Source organism: Sebastes fasciatus, chromosome 7 (genome assembly GCF_043250625.1).
Source record: "Sebastes fasciatus isolate fSebFas1 chromosome 7, fSebFas1.pri, whole genome shotgun sequence".
Taxonomy (NCBI): domain Eukaryota; kingdom Metazoa; phylum Chordata; class Actinopteri; order Perciformes; family Sebastidae; genus Sebastes; species Sebastes fasciatus.
Genome location: NC_133801.1, coordinates 17,249,918 through 17,265,179, shown reverse-complemented (window position 1 = coordinate 17,265,179; position 15,262 = coordinate 17,249,918).

Below are 15,262 nucleotides of genomic sequence, written 5' to 3'. Positions count from 1 at the left end.
GTCACCCCAGAACCAATCCAATAAACAAACCGTCAAAAAACTACCGTACAGCCCCCGGTTACTGTCACAGTAAACACACTACTGTAAACTATAGGCCACACGTTAAGATTGTAAAATAGCAGTGTTATTTTGACCAGCTCTCAGAGTTTCAGCAGTTTGGTTGAATTTTACGTATTTTTGCCGTGCTGTTGATTGATGACTATAAATTTAGATTATATGGACCCAGTAGTAAAGGTGAAATGCTGCCCCCTGTTTTTTTGGAGCAGGTGGCATTACACAGTGCACCTTTAAATTACAAACCTGAAAAATCATTCTGTGTCAGCATCTTGATCGTCACTAAAGCAAAGAACATTTGTTCAAGTACGTACTCTGAAGTATGGTTACAATCCGTGAAATAATTGGTCGTAAATACAGTAAACCTTCATTAACTGTGCGTCTCCTCTCACTCTTCTTAAACTATTCAGGGGAAACGTTTGCATATATTCTAGATTTGTCTTTAACACCGATTCACTTTTTAAAATTCAAAATAAAAGCAGTAGAAGTGTTATATAGGAGGACTGTTGGCTGGAGCCACAGAATTGGGTCACAGGCCTGTTTTTGTTGGGTGCCATGAAGAGAGTTCACAAAAAATATCATCTCTCTAAAATGCAATGAAGGATGCTCAGGAGCATTTAAAGACACATTTTATGTATTGTCTTACACTTGTATTGTTAACACTTCAGGTGACAGAGTTAGGATGGCTTACTGACACCCTTCAGTGTGTTTTGCCCTGTAGCACCATCTAGTGGATAAATACTGTCATAGCAGCTCAATGCATTTGTTGGTTACTAAAGTGAATTATAATGAATGAAGTGTTTAAGTGAAATGGTTTCACATCAAATGTATGGTTTATTCTTTATTCTTGATGGTTTGCACAATAGGAGCAGTAAATTCAGGTATTGTGACACTATTTTTTAAACAAGGAACATTATGGGATTAAGATACTATAGAAAACATAAAACAAAACATATGAGTCGTATAAAGTGGCATATTTTGTCAAATTTGTTCTATTTGTCTGTTTAGAGTAACTACCTGGTCCTGCAGTCACAGACAGCAGGTTTGCCAGTTCATTTTAAAGGTCTAATCTATGTACAAATCATTTAAAAAAGACAAACCATCAACACTGTAAGTGGTAATTATGTGTATTACTATGTACCATGTATGGGTTGTGTGTATTGAGAAAAGTGAAAGATTAATGCAGTGACATTTTCTTACGTTAGATGTACACTGACCTGAGAAAATGTCACCGCACACTCGGGTGACTCTATGATTGTTGGCACTGAAATAAAAGTGTGGAACTGAATGGAAAGATTTAAAAGAAGATTATCCCTAATTACCTGTGAAACACATTAGCTTAGACCTATGATCTAAGACCTTATCTTAACATTTGCCTTACCTAATCTAGGCTACTTAAACACTTAGTTTTGTAGGTTTGAGTAAAGGCATAATAAGCCATATGTTGATACATTGGTCACAATGTTTATATTAGATTTAAAGTATTTGCTTTGTCTTTCAGTGAAGCATCCTCCTTTTCCTCTCCTACAGTGAGTAGCCTCAGGGTAGCTCATTACTGTTTCTGTGGCTGAGGCAGCAACTGGATGTTGGCTTGAAAACAAACAAATTAAAATAACAAAGAAGAAAAAATAGACGCGAGAGTGTTTACCTCTGCATGAAGGAGATTTACTGTAGCGCACTGTGTTTTTATTGAGCGTCCTCTTTGTTTTTCTTAGCATTCCTCTATACTACTTGCACATGCTTTCAGCTCGCTTTTCACGTTTCACAAATTTCAGCATTTTATATGTGCTGTGGTTTCTAAAACGTTTAGCTTTTAATCAAACAATTTATGTTTGCTTTTTCCCATAAAATGTATGTACTCTACAGACAGATGACGCACAGATATTTGACAATGATACCAATAGTGCCATCCTGTGGCCAGTGATGAAGCACTTTAATTGTTGTGTGTTTGGTGCAGTCATACTCTTACAGATATAACTTCTATCTTTGTGGCTTATTATGTAGTTAGTTCAGTTTCAGAGGAAAACAGCCTTCACCACCTTTTAACCAACACCTAAGACCATTAAAGGATGGAGTACGTATGAAATACAAACAGAGGTTACCGAGCTGTGACTTTGACTCTATGAATACATGCATAACATTTATTTATTCATTGAGTTCAAAAGGAGTGAAGCAGCAGGCTTCTCAGTCATCTATATAGGGATCCCAACCAACTGACTGGGTAAACCAATAGTTCAAGCATTATTTACACACTAATAAAATTGGAGTTAAAAATTGCAGATAACTACAGGAATTTTCTATACAACCAGCGGTGCCACATGGAAACACAGCCTTCTAAAAGACAGTCACAGTTTTCTTCCTCATGTGAGTAATCAGTAAGAAATTGAGTACATAATGAGATTACTTGATCTGTAAAAAAAAAGAGAAAGTCACCATCCTTAATTTGCATACAGGCTACAGTTTGCAGGCATGTGCTTCCTCATGCATGTCCTCATCGTGTGTCATGAAAACATTTACTCACATATGCATGAATGCTAAAATAGGCCCACATGCAATGCACCTCTCGTGTTAGTTCCAACATTCAGACACGCAAATGCACCAGCACCCGCCCCCCACACACACAGACACACTACACACCCGCTCAATATCAGCGGTAAACCATGTGAACATCCATTGAAGCAAAAATAATATGGCTTCTTCATCACAGTTTGAATAAAATAGGACACTGAGTCAGACGTGGTCTGATATGAATGCAGTTGAAATTGGAACATCTGTACAAACCATCAGATGTAACTTTTTGCACGGAGCGTTACGCCACTGAAATGCATTTACAGATGGATACTCTCTAAGGCAATGCGTTTGATTGGCAATAATGTTAAGATGTCCTGTGGCATTCAAGCGTGACTCCTCTTTTGTCAAGGGGCCCAGTGTTTCTTGAAAACATCGCTCGCATTGTCCCACACAGCCTGAACGACATGATCAATATGTTTTTGCCCGCAGGCTTTTGCCGTTAGCTCGTTGTCAACTGGATGATTGGCCATCCTGGAGAGACACAAGGGAAAACTGAACTGCAGCTCCTGAAGTCGAATTGAACCAACTAACAGGCACTACATTCTTCTGTATTATACATTTTAACTGTACACAGATACAATGTACGTCTTAATAATCCACTCTATACATGTGCCTTTATAACCTTCTCTCCATCTGCTCTGACTGAAGTAGATTAAATATGTGCAGTCAATAACAGAATACTGTAGTTTGTACCTGTTTTGACCTGCACGATTGCTGTATTTAATAGAAAATGCATATTTTATAAAATATTCTCTATACGATATCCATTAATATAGCATCAAACAACTATTTGCTATGTAAAGATATAGAGGAGTAATGTCTACCTGAGCAGAGAATGAAGTCGCTCTCCCTCTGTGTGTGTTGTAATCAGAGTTTCTCCATGCTTTGTTGACATAGCCGGGCCGGCCGCACATGCCTTTTAGTGCATGTGAGCGTGCCCCACTGGTGAGCTCATTGCCTCTCAGCGCTGCTCTCATACGGCAGTTACAGCTGATAACACCGTCCCGACCGACGGTGGCATCGCAGAAGTGTAGCACCCACCCTTCAGTTACCCCTCCGGTAAACACTATTAGGTCTGTCGGCACCTTTGCCATTGTTTTCACTATTAGCACTGTTAGCTACGAGCCGCTGGCTCAGTCGTCGCCTTGTTGAGAGCCTTGCGGAAGCAATAGAAATGCTCCCAATCTCGCATTTAGCACCTTTAAGATTCCAGTACTGGTATCATAGATTTACTCACCCAAGTAATGAAAATGTAGTTTGGATTTAATGCAGAAAGAAGGTTAATGTACATCCCATTCCATAGTTGGGCCAGGTGAAGGACGACAGATTCAATAATGTCCCAAATCTGTGCCTTTTTTTCAGTCTAATAAAGTTATGGGATCTTTAATCCAGTGTATGGATATTCTCCATTTTTACTCTTTCAGATTTGATCTCATCATTGGATCATGTCTCATGCTTGTAAGGACTGCTTTTATGAAATGAACCAAGAAAAATCACTCCATAGAATAGATTGTTTTATAATATTTGTTTTCCTGTAAACCCAGCTTTGTTATTGACCATTTTGTTGCTATCTTATTTAAAAGTCCCTCTGGTCCACTCACACAGGACGAATATTACAAAGAATCAACTAGAGAAGGACATAAAGATCCACTTAACCTTTGCAGTAAACTGCATATTAAACCAGATATTGATCAGGTGGACGTAGAATCAGAGATGCAATAGTGATGAATCAAGAACGTATATCATCCTAGAGGGTAAACACCCATAACAACACACATGTGCACACTCAGGTTGAGAGGTGTGATGTAGGCACTTATTCTCTTACTGTGTTATAAACAAATACTGAATACAGGCACACAAACACATGAGGTCCAGCTGCATTGAGGTCTTTTCCTGTTTCTGACAGCTACACGCACTACTGGCTGGTTTTGTCTGAGCCAATCAGCAAATGGCTCACTGGGTGTTTCCTTTTACTGCAGCGGGAGTTAAGAGGAGCAGGGCAGAAACAAATGACTGAAAAGGAAAAAGGAAATGCTGAAAGGTGTGTGTGTGTGTGAGAGAGAGAGATCGGACCACTTACTACAGTGACGTGAATTTGTTAACTGTACGTCAAACAGGAGAGCAGTGTCACGCCGGGTGGACCAATAGGAGGCAGAGAAATGGGGCCACTTATGACATCAGTGCTGGCATGGGATGAGAGTTGCCTGCATGAGGGAGCTTTCCAATGAGTAGACAGACGGAGTGAGCATGCAGTGATACTCCAGTCATCAGCAATACAAAAACACAACCCACACACTCTCTGCTTTATAATCCACATTGGGCTCATTTTGCACGAGCCAAACGTTTTCTTGTTTTTCATTCACACTTATGTGTACATACAGAGCATAGATGCACAAAGCTTGTAAAAATGGATGGGGATTCCTGCGTAATATTAGACACTGTGGATTTAACATGTCTGCTCCGTTCTTGGTAAAATCCCTCATATAAAAATGTAAATGTATAAGCAACTATTTTGCATATTTATGCTTGTAGGATTAAGCATAAATGGGATGCCCTTTTGTTTCAACACAGGTAAAACACTAATATTTGGACGTTTCTACATTGGTTATTCCTACAATAAATACAGGGAAGTAATGTACGGTTAATAAACAGTAATGGTCAAGCAGCTAAAAAACACAGGTTGTGGAAAGATTGTAGTAAAAACATTCATTAAATAATGATAATTATTGATAATTATATATATATATATTGTATATATTATCATGTAATTATGATAATTCGCAAGGCATTTAGTGTGCAATACAAATGCCTTTCTTGCTTTTGTCATTTGTACGCATGTAGTCTGTACTGACTGCAGTGTAAATGCATCCGAGTGAAATGCTACGCTCAGAGCTAGTGACGTAGAAAAAAAAAGTGAGAAAGACCTCTTATGGTGGACAGGAGGAGAGGTGGTTGGGTCCAACAAACACACAATTTTGACATTCATTTTCACATATGTTGATCTACCTTGGAGGCCTCCAGTGTTATTCGATAGTTTGTTGAGTACAATACAAAATCTTAAGGCAAAGGCTCCAACTTTGAGATGCTTTTATGCATGTGCACGCAAATATACATGCAAGACACACACACACACACGTAGACCTAATGCATGTTTGTTAAATAGGCACAAATACACACTTGCACATGAAGGACTATGGAGGAATCCAGGTAGCCAGATCAGGTTTCTTTCCTCAACAAAGAGCTCTCTTTCTGCGTTTATCTCTGTCTCTCTCGCTCACACACTGAGCGGCACTGCGGCAGCTGCTGCTGCTCATACCATCCATATTTCACAGTCATGTTACTCATCAAGAACACAGCGGAACAGAGTAGTTGTAGGTGGTGATTCTGCTGTGTAGTTAAAATAAATTACAACACACTGTAGCAGCAACCATCCAGAACCGATTATTGTTTGTCGATGTGTTTTACAAGAATTACATTTTGGTAAGTAGCTTGTTAACATGAAAAAAATGCAGTTAGATTTTCCTGATTTAATATGATGACATAACATTTAAACATATTATTTTAGTGGAGGGGCAATGTTTTTTTCATGGGAGGGTTCAGCACAACCGCCCCTTCCCCCCGATGACCCCTGACACGTGTATGTATGCAAGTCTGTATGCAATGCAAATCAGCAGGCATGAACGTGTGCACATACATAATTCATGAACATTGATGGATGGATGTACACACAGTGTGATAGTATGTACTGTGTTCTAGGTAATGGTAAAACTTTATTGATCCCAGACAGAAGGATGTAGGGGGACATGTCCCCATTCACAAACACACGCACGCGCACGCACACACACACACACACACACACACACACACACACACACACACACACACACACACACACACACACACACACACACACACACACACATTGTGAATGAGCTCTTATTGATCTGAGACCTTCACTTTTGAAGAGATTGAAATCACTGAAAACTTGTAATTACTTTTATATCCCTCCTATTATGTGGACGGCAGTAATGTGTTGATCCCTGGAGTACTGACGGTGACACTCAAACATAAATGCTGTTTTGTGTACAGACACAGTAAATGAATGCAAATGCACACACAAACACTTTTCTGGCCTGACTGACCCCCACCAGAGGGATTACAGTAAGTGCTGGCCTCAAGGAAAATGTGTTGGATCGACCATCTGCATAACAAGGAGAGTTAGATGACGTATTCAAAAAAAAGTAATCTTTTGTTTTTGATTTGGTCATTCCAGCCACATTAAGCCAACATTTTCAAACACACATACCCCAATGTATGATATGCTCTACGAAAATGCTAATGCTAATGTTACTATTATTTGAGTCATGAACAAGCCGCACAATAAAAGTGTGCAACCTGATATCGTGGCAAAGCGTGTAATAGGCCCACCTGTCCACCAGAGGATAGCATGTTAGTGTCAAGTTTTCCCTCGCCGAGGCGTGAATATGACACACGTGCAGTACCAGCAGAGGGCAACAAAACCACTTAGTTAGGTTTAGGAAAAACATCATGGTTGTCCTTAAAATAGTACATAAACTAAGTAAAACACGTACAGAAACAACGTAACAAGAGTACGGAAGAAACGTCACTAAAGAACACGTCACTAATGTAGCTTACAAAACAAAACACTAGTCTCGAACTGCGGTCTCCTGGTTGAAAGTCCTGTGTTTGTTGGACCCATCTACCTCTCCTCCCGTCCACCATAAGCAGTCTTTATAACTTTTTATTCTCTGTCACTAGCTCTGAGCGTAGCATATTTATGCGGATGCATTTACATTGCAGTCAGTACAGACTACATGGTGTACAAATGACACGCCAAAAGCAAGAACAGCATTCTTATTGCTGACTTTAGCCTTGCGCATTTTCGTGTCATTCGTACGCCTTTTCATGCGACCGGGCTGCAGTGTGCCGATGCACCCCATTCTTCAGGCTTTGGTCTGAAAGCAACAAACTTTACCAGAAAAAAAGGAACAGCAAGCCACTTGGCAGCTTGATTAAGTGGCCTGCACATGATCATATCACATGTGTCCACATCAATAATGCTTGATAATATTATGCGTCATTATTATTATTATTTTTGTGTGTTCATGGTTTCATAACAAACTTATCAGCTATTGCAAAAAAAAATTCTGGTCAAGGCAAGGGTTCAGTGTGACTCAGGAAACGGCAATGAGAGAAATTCACACAACTTTGTATGGAAATACCTCTGAGGATTGGGGGGAAATTTATGACGTCATGACAGACCGCTGTGAACCAGCCCGTTCTTCTCGAGAGGGGACTTGCTGAGTGAGAGCGAGGCCGGGATGTGGCTAATCAGAGGGGCCTGTCAACTTGTCCAGTTGTGTTCCCACATTGTTGAAGTGATGATGACAAATTGGGCATTTCTTTGTTCATATATTTGTATGCAAAGATATGAGACAAGCACAAGTTGTGCCAAGTATGAAAGCATTCAATATTCTTGCATTTGCACACTATCTGTGTACACTGTGAATTACAAAGACTCTAGATGAGAAACAGGCCTTGTCATAACAATAATGTATTAGAAAATACTTTTCTAATACGCAACATGAATTTGAAATGTTGGGAACAAGCTGCGCCGTGACCGTCAACACTGCACTCTTACTAGTAAAAACAGTTCACATTAAGTCCAGACCAACTTCAGTATGTAGAATATTGATGTGGATTTTCCATGGGCACTCATTTGTACAAGCTGATGTGATTGTTACAATAAAATACCCCTCTATATAGAAAAGACCCCCGGGATTTTACTGTACATTAATCTGCATTTCCATCTTCTTTCTTTCTTGCTTTCTCACCCTCGCTCTGTAAGCCCACAGCTCCTATGGGAAGGTGTTGGGACGATAAGAAAAAGCAAGTCTGGAAAGCAGGGAGAGGCAGGAAGGAGAGCGGGGGAGTGGAGTAGGGGGGGCCTTTACAGCTGTTTCATTCTCTTTCTATTTACGATTCCCACATGTTTGTAAGGCAAATCCTGGTTTAGTAGTGTACACAAATCAAATAATGCACAAATCAGGATAAACTGCTTAATATACTGCGAATTGTCTTCTAAAAGCCAGATCACCAGGTGGTGCTTTTGGTTGCATAACTTTGACATGGTGCGTTGTTCAGAAACTACTTTACAAAGACAAGAGGCAGAAAGAATGAAAGATAGTGACATTATTAAAGACAAACAGGAAGAAGCATATGAGGTAATGACAGCACCGTTGGCTCTGTAATATCTTTATTTATCCAAAACATACAGTTATGGAGAAACTGCCCGTAGTCGCATTCTTTCACCGTTTAGTCAGTGCCTTTGTGACGGTAGCTGTGAGACATTTACTCTCTCTGCAACTTTTTGCTGCTGTTCTGAGTCAAACCAACGACCTTGTGGGCACAAGCGCAGTGCTGTAACCTTGCGTCTACCTCCATCTCCTACTTTCCAAATCGTAGAGCATTACATCCTTTGTGTGTGTGTGTGTGTGTGTTACAATATTCTTAATTATCGTTTGATTGTTTTATTTTTATTTAAAAAAGGCCTGTCCCTCATCCTGAAATACAAACGATCAGGAAATGAACAACTAATGTTACGCGCACATTACATGAGAATCAAGCCAATTTTGGGCCCGATTCCCCGCTCTGACAATGGTCAGCAAAGCCCTGATTTTGTTATGGTTCTAAAGATTATCTTGCCAGATATTCTTGTGGTGTGAGGTATGATAAGGGTATTTTTTACATCCCCGATCTTCCCGGAAGTCCATCCTGGCCACACTGATTTCGAATCGCAAATATTAAAAAATTTGAATATCTACGACTGGATATCCTGTTGTGTGTGGAAAACCCAGAGGACAGTCGATGACGCAGTCATGTGGGAAAGAGCGATAGCCCATTGAAAACCAAGCTGACTGAAGAAGGAGCCAGAGCTGCTAAAAATCTTTTAGTGTGGGCCAGCCTTAAGAAATGAGAGAAAAAAAGCAATAAAAAGGTCAGCTAGTAAGCACTTATGTATTTAGCTGTGTAGATGTTCCTTCTTCAAATTGGCATTCAAGGGTCTTTTTCCTCACCTCTGTGGATGCCCACCGCTGGGTTTATGGCTTCACAAATAAGGCCAATGTCAGTGCTTCCGGGTACGCCTGCTCACTGTGAGCCAGTATGACACTGGTACAATGGGCCGATAATGGCTCTCTTGCTGGGCAATAAGCCCATAAGGATGATGACTAAATGGACCAGGCTTTTCCTCATGCCTCTCCTCCACTCGCTTGCTCTCTCTCCTGTTTATAGTGCTTCTATGCCTGGTGTGTATCCATGTGCATATTTCTTTTAGAAATAAAGAGCAGCCCAGACAACCTTTTTACTGGAAACCTGCTGCTTCTTGTAAGTTATTATTACCAGGCCAGCTGGGAAATGTAGTTCATTTTGTCCTGCATTTCCTCCCAATTGGTCGCCTCTGTGTCCCCAGTGAGGAGCCCGGGGGGGAGCCTCTTTGTCAATTGCCTGAAGAACATAAACAGACCAGCAACCCTGCAGGGAAATCTCAGTTGGGTAGTTTGTATCCACAATCTCATTCTGTTGGTCACCACCTGGCAATACTGTAGCCACTGCACTTCATTAGTGATTCATGTCACAACACTTCTCTACTTGAATAAGGGTTGGGCTGTGCTCCAAAAGAACTAGTTTGTACGATGTGTGGTCCCACCACGTTGGTTAGCAAAAGTGTATAAAACTCTTCTGATAGGCCGTTCTCATACATTGTTTATAGCTATACTTATGAAAAGTAGTGCACTGTAATTCATATATATCACACTAAATCAATTTGTATGTGATCCACGTAATTGTGAACCAGGAAGTATAAAGAGTGACAAACGCCGCATATGGAAGAGGTTGGGGTGGATGGTTGGGTCATAAAACATCAGACTTTCACCCAGGAGACCGGTGTTCATACCCTGTGTGAAAAAACAGAAGTCAATGTTGATTTATTTGTCACGTAACTTCCGTACTTAAGTTATGCCATTTCTGTAGTTATTTTAACCCAAACCACGATCTTTTCCTAAAACTATCGAAGTAGTTTCGTTGCCTAAACCTAAGCTGACACGTGTTGCAGGAAAACACACGAAAAATGAGGAATAACTTTTCGTAACATATCATACGAACCGTTTTATGAGGATATGTTGTTTCCGAACAACTACACTGGAAGATAATAATTGGTTGCGCTCGGTTTTTCACATGAAAAGTGACAGAAACTGTTGTGTAAAGAATGAAAAGTTTAAGGACGAAGTTCAAATTCTGCCAATTTTGTCATCTCAGTGAGTGTGAATGTTGCATTGTTAGTTTCACAAAGTTGTCGAAAAAGTGTGAAAGCTGTTCAACCGTCCAACAAGCACTTCAGTTGAAGAATACTGGCCACCTTAAGTTTCTAAGATCCTGAAGTCCTCCACTTGGGATAGATGCCTAACCTTCACTGGGAGGAGGAAGCCCCCATTTTCTCATATCAGACTCGCCAGAGCTGTTTTTTTATCTTGAATGCATCTTCGAGATCCTAGTCCAATATTGCAAGAAGGATGTCACTAAACTGACATAAGGGTGACATCATAAATGAGAGACAGGATAAGATCCTTTCAAAAATTCTGATAGCCACCTTGAACATGCTTGACTCAATGCAGAGCATTAGATCTCAGTGTAGAGGTGGTGCACCATTAAACTACGAAAATGGAATCTGCATCATTCATTTGGAATCTGAGGTTCAGCATTTGACCAGAGTGAGAATAAAATGTATTTTGCATTAAAGACGACATGATCTGTACATGTTCTGTAGAGAGCAGTTCCATATCATGACCAAAAAAAGATAAATGCGGTATTCAAAATATATAGCAGAACTCTGCTTCTTCCTCCTTTTAGTAGAGGATGTCAGAGTATAACAAATGACTGCAATAAAGCACTGGCTGCACGACGGAATTCAGTTTCCACACATATGCATTTCAAAGCTCTTATGAGGGGGGATGTGACAAACAAATTCAATAAAGCAGCAGAGATGAATCGACACAGAAGAAGAAAAACAGACTGGTGTTTCCTGCAACATCCAAACAGTTCTACCAATTGTACCCGAAAGTCAGTCATTCACTCTTCAGATTTGTGTTGGCTATTGAACCCTACTTGCTTCCAAAGAGTTGGCTTTTTCATCCATCATTACCAATGCCATACTAGCATTACTAAACGTCTGATCCACTGTGGCAGCATTTCACGCTTTCGTCTGGAAACTTGAAACATCCGTAGGCCAGTCGCACAGCAGTGTTATTGGTAGCTGTCCAGAATAGAAAGTGCTGCAGAAGCTTAACCACTACGCTGTCCCTCAGGAATGGTTTCTATTTCAGTGTAAGTACACTGTCTGCCAATGGATATGGATGAAGTGATTGGAGGAGGTTTGGAGGAGAGAGACAGGAATATTTTATCCCAGAGCGAACCTGCTTGGCAAATCCTTCTGGCTGCTAAAGCTTTGATCGTCTCGTGTATCCTTGATTGGACTGCTTAGAGCTGAGCAGAATATATGTATTATTTGGTACAGTACAGTAAGTGAGATGTGAAATATTAAAAAGCTCAATAAAAAAAAATATTTTGTTCTATTTTCTGTTACAGTGCAAGGCAACATCCCATAAATTCCTGCTCCATTGCAGTCAAAGAGCTCCTCTAATCTGACTTAATGATGAAACCTTTTTCAGCTACACATTGATCCTGACATATAAACTTTGCATCACTTCCCAAGTCTCATTAGAGCGTTAATTAACTCAGTGATTCCTAACCAAACTGACGACCCTTGACGAAGTAGCATATTTTATGGATATTTCATATTATATTCAATGCATAACAATAATGGTACAGAATAACTGATAAACTGTACAATTAACTCAAATAGGGAACGGGAAAACTGCAGGAAGCTTGTTTAAAACGAGCAATTTAGATGAATTTTGAGCAGATTATCTCATCAGAGATGAGTTTTTCTGTTACTTTTATGAACTTGTATTACAAATATCTGTCTGTATTATGTATTATTATTATTTTTTTTAACAATCATACCTACTCAATAAGCTTCTTTGCGCTTGGCCAGTCCTACAAACGCAAAAGTCTGTCAGAGTGACTGACTGAGTGATGAAATTACACGATTGGTTGACCGAATGTTGGAGTTTCCTCATTGGCCATTGCTCTTTCAAAGTGAAAAGGCGGGGAACAGATCTTTATGCAAATGAGCCCGTCCAGCGCGACGCATCCGTCTCATGAAACTTGGACCAAGCTGTCAAATAAGGTGATCTAGTTCTAAAATGAAACGAGATTCAGCAGTGGCATAGCCTATTTCTCACTTAAAATGTTTTCAGAAGTAGATTTTGGTGGATTGTTTAGGCGGAATAACAGTAAGATAGGGTACGCTACCGCTTGAACGCCTCGCCGGACCTGGTGTACATGTACCGCTGGATTTAACATTATAGACAAGACCATTGACTATTTGTGTAACAATTTAGCACAAATTCACAGACTGACCATACACGGTCCAGCCATATACTCGGTTTTGACCGAGTCTTGTTTAACTATGTACTTTTCTAATCTTTAATATTTATTTTTATATATTTCTATTGATTTTTATTTATATGTTAAATAATAATCCAAACTTTAGAAATAATTTAATGTAGTTTTCTTCACAGAAATGAACGAAATGCTGAGATATAGGCCATCTGTATATATATATATTTTTTAAAGCTGTCTTAAGTCAAGTTTCCACCAGGAAGTTCCTGGTAATTTTAGTCCCGGGACTACTTATGGACAAGGAAGATCAAGAAGGCCTCTCGACCCCCCGTGAAGCTTTGGAGACCCTTAGTGGGGGTCGGGAACCAGTAAATTAACTTATGGCCCCTCATCTTCAATCCATCCAACATGTATATGACTGTAAAAAAAACACATACAGATATTCAGAGATCAGGATTACTCTGGTAAATCCCCTTGCTTTTGTTTGAGGAAGTTGCACTCTGACCCCTATGTACTGGAGTTGATGCAATCCATAGTAAACACTAGTTGATATAGCGGCAAATAGATTTCCCTGGGAGGCTTATCGCATACCTCGACCTCTGTATTTACGGAGAGATTGGGGCGGCCTGGTGTGCAGCCATGATTGCATTTTTGTATTGTGGCTGCCATTCAGGATTTCAGTTCTGGGCCCAGTTGTAATAAAGCTTGCAGTGGGATGGGTTATGGGCATTAGTAATAGTAGCTTTTCCTAGAACTGTTTTTATTCCAGCATTTTGTATTGTATATTTGTGAAGTGACAAGCATATACTGTAGATGTGTGTGTGTGTGTGTGTGTGTGTGTGTGTGTGTGTGTGTGTGTGTGTCAGTGAAGTAAGAGCAATATGCTGTAACATGCTGTAAGTGCCATTGTGCCGCATAGGGAGGGAGTGACGTGGGTGGGAGAGAACCGGGGGATAATAGAGGAGCTCAAGTCAGCGAGGTAATGATGACGACAGGGGAGGGCCAGGATCATAAAGACGGGCATGAAGGCTGGGACTGCTGATCTGCAGAGTTCAACCAGGGACAGCTAGAAATGGAGGGTACGCTGTTAAGGAGAAGGGAAGATCGTGCTAAATGAACTGGTTCTGTCACTTACAGTAAAATCAGCAGGGATGGGAGGTCTGGGTCTTCTCAGTGGGGATGAATGTTGGATGAAAATATCCCCCCTCCCACATCCACCACCTCAATACACACACAAAAGCACATATACTGTAAACAAAGACTGTCTGTAAGGCTGCATTCACACCAAATCCTGATTGACAGGATGTGAGGCCTATCAAAATGGTTGGTTTTAAACTGGTGCACAAGGCCAAACTGAGAGAAAGACAAGGTTACACTCCATTGTGTCACATGCTGCTCTTTTTCCCGTGGACGTCTTCCGGTCTGATCGGCAGTTACGTAATTGGTCATTGCAGCATGACGTCGGGTTGCGTTTCTCCAACTTTTGCCGCTGCAGGTTTTTTTTCGTTATCCCTCAGCGGCCCCCAATATGCCTAAACGCATTACCCACATTCAGATGAATGGGAGAACTGGCGTTTTTGCTGCAATGCCTGATTTGGTGTGAGTACAGCCTCAGGTTAATTATTGTGTAAAGCAGTGGGCAACATCCGGGTCTGAAAAGTGAAGCCAATGCTGAAGTGCCTTAAACTTGCATTCTTTCTAACAGCCAGCAGGGGGCGACTCCTCTGGTTGCAAAAACAAGTCTGATTGTATAGAAGTCTATGAGAAAATGACCCTACTTCTCACTTGATTTATTACCTCAGTAAACACTGTAAACATGAGTTTATGGTCTCAACCGCTAGTTTAAAGTCTTCTTCAATACAGCATGATGTTCATGTAGTAAATTATGGTCCCACTTAGAGTCAAAATGCCGAACTCTGAGGCTTCAAATCGGCAGTCCACAAACCAATGGGTGACATCACTGTGACTACATCCACTTCTTATAAACAGTCTATGGTAAAGACAGATGTTTAGCATCAAGACCTTCAGCTGATTCTGACTTTAGAGCAGGAGCTGTTTGTATTGATGCTGCATCTCCATTTTTTTCTAGGTGTGT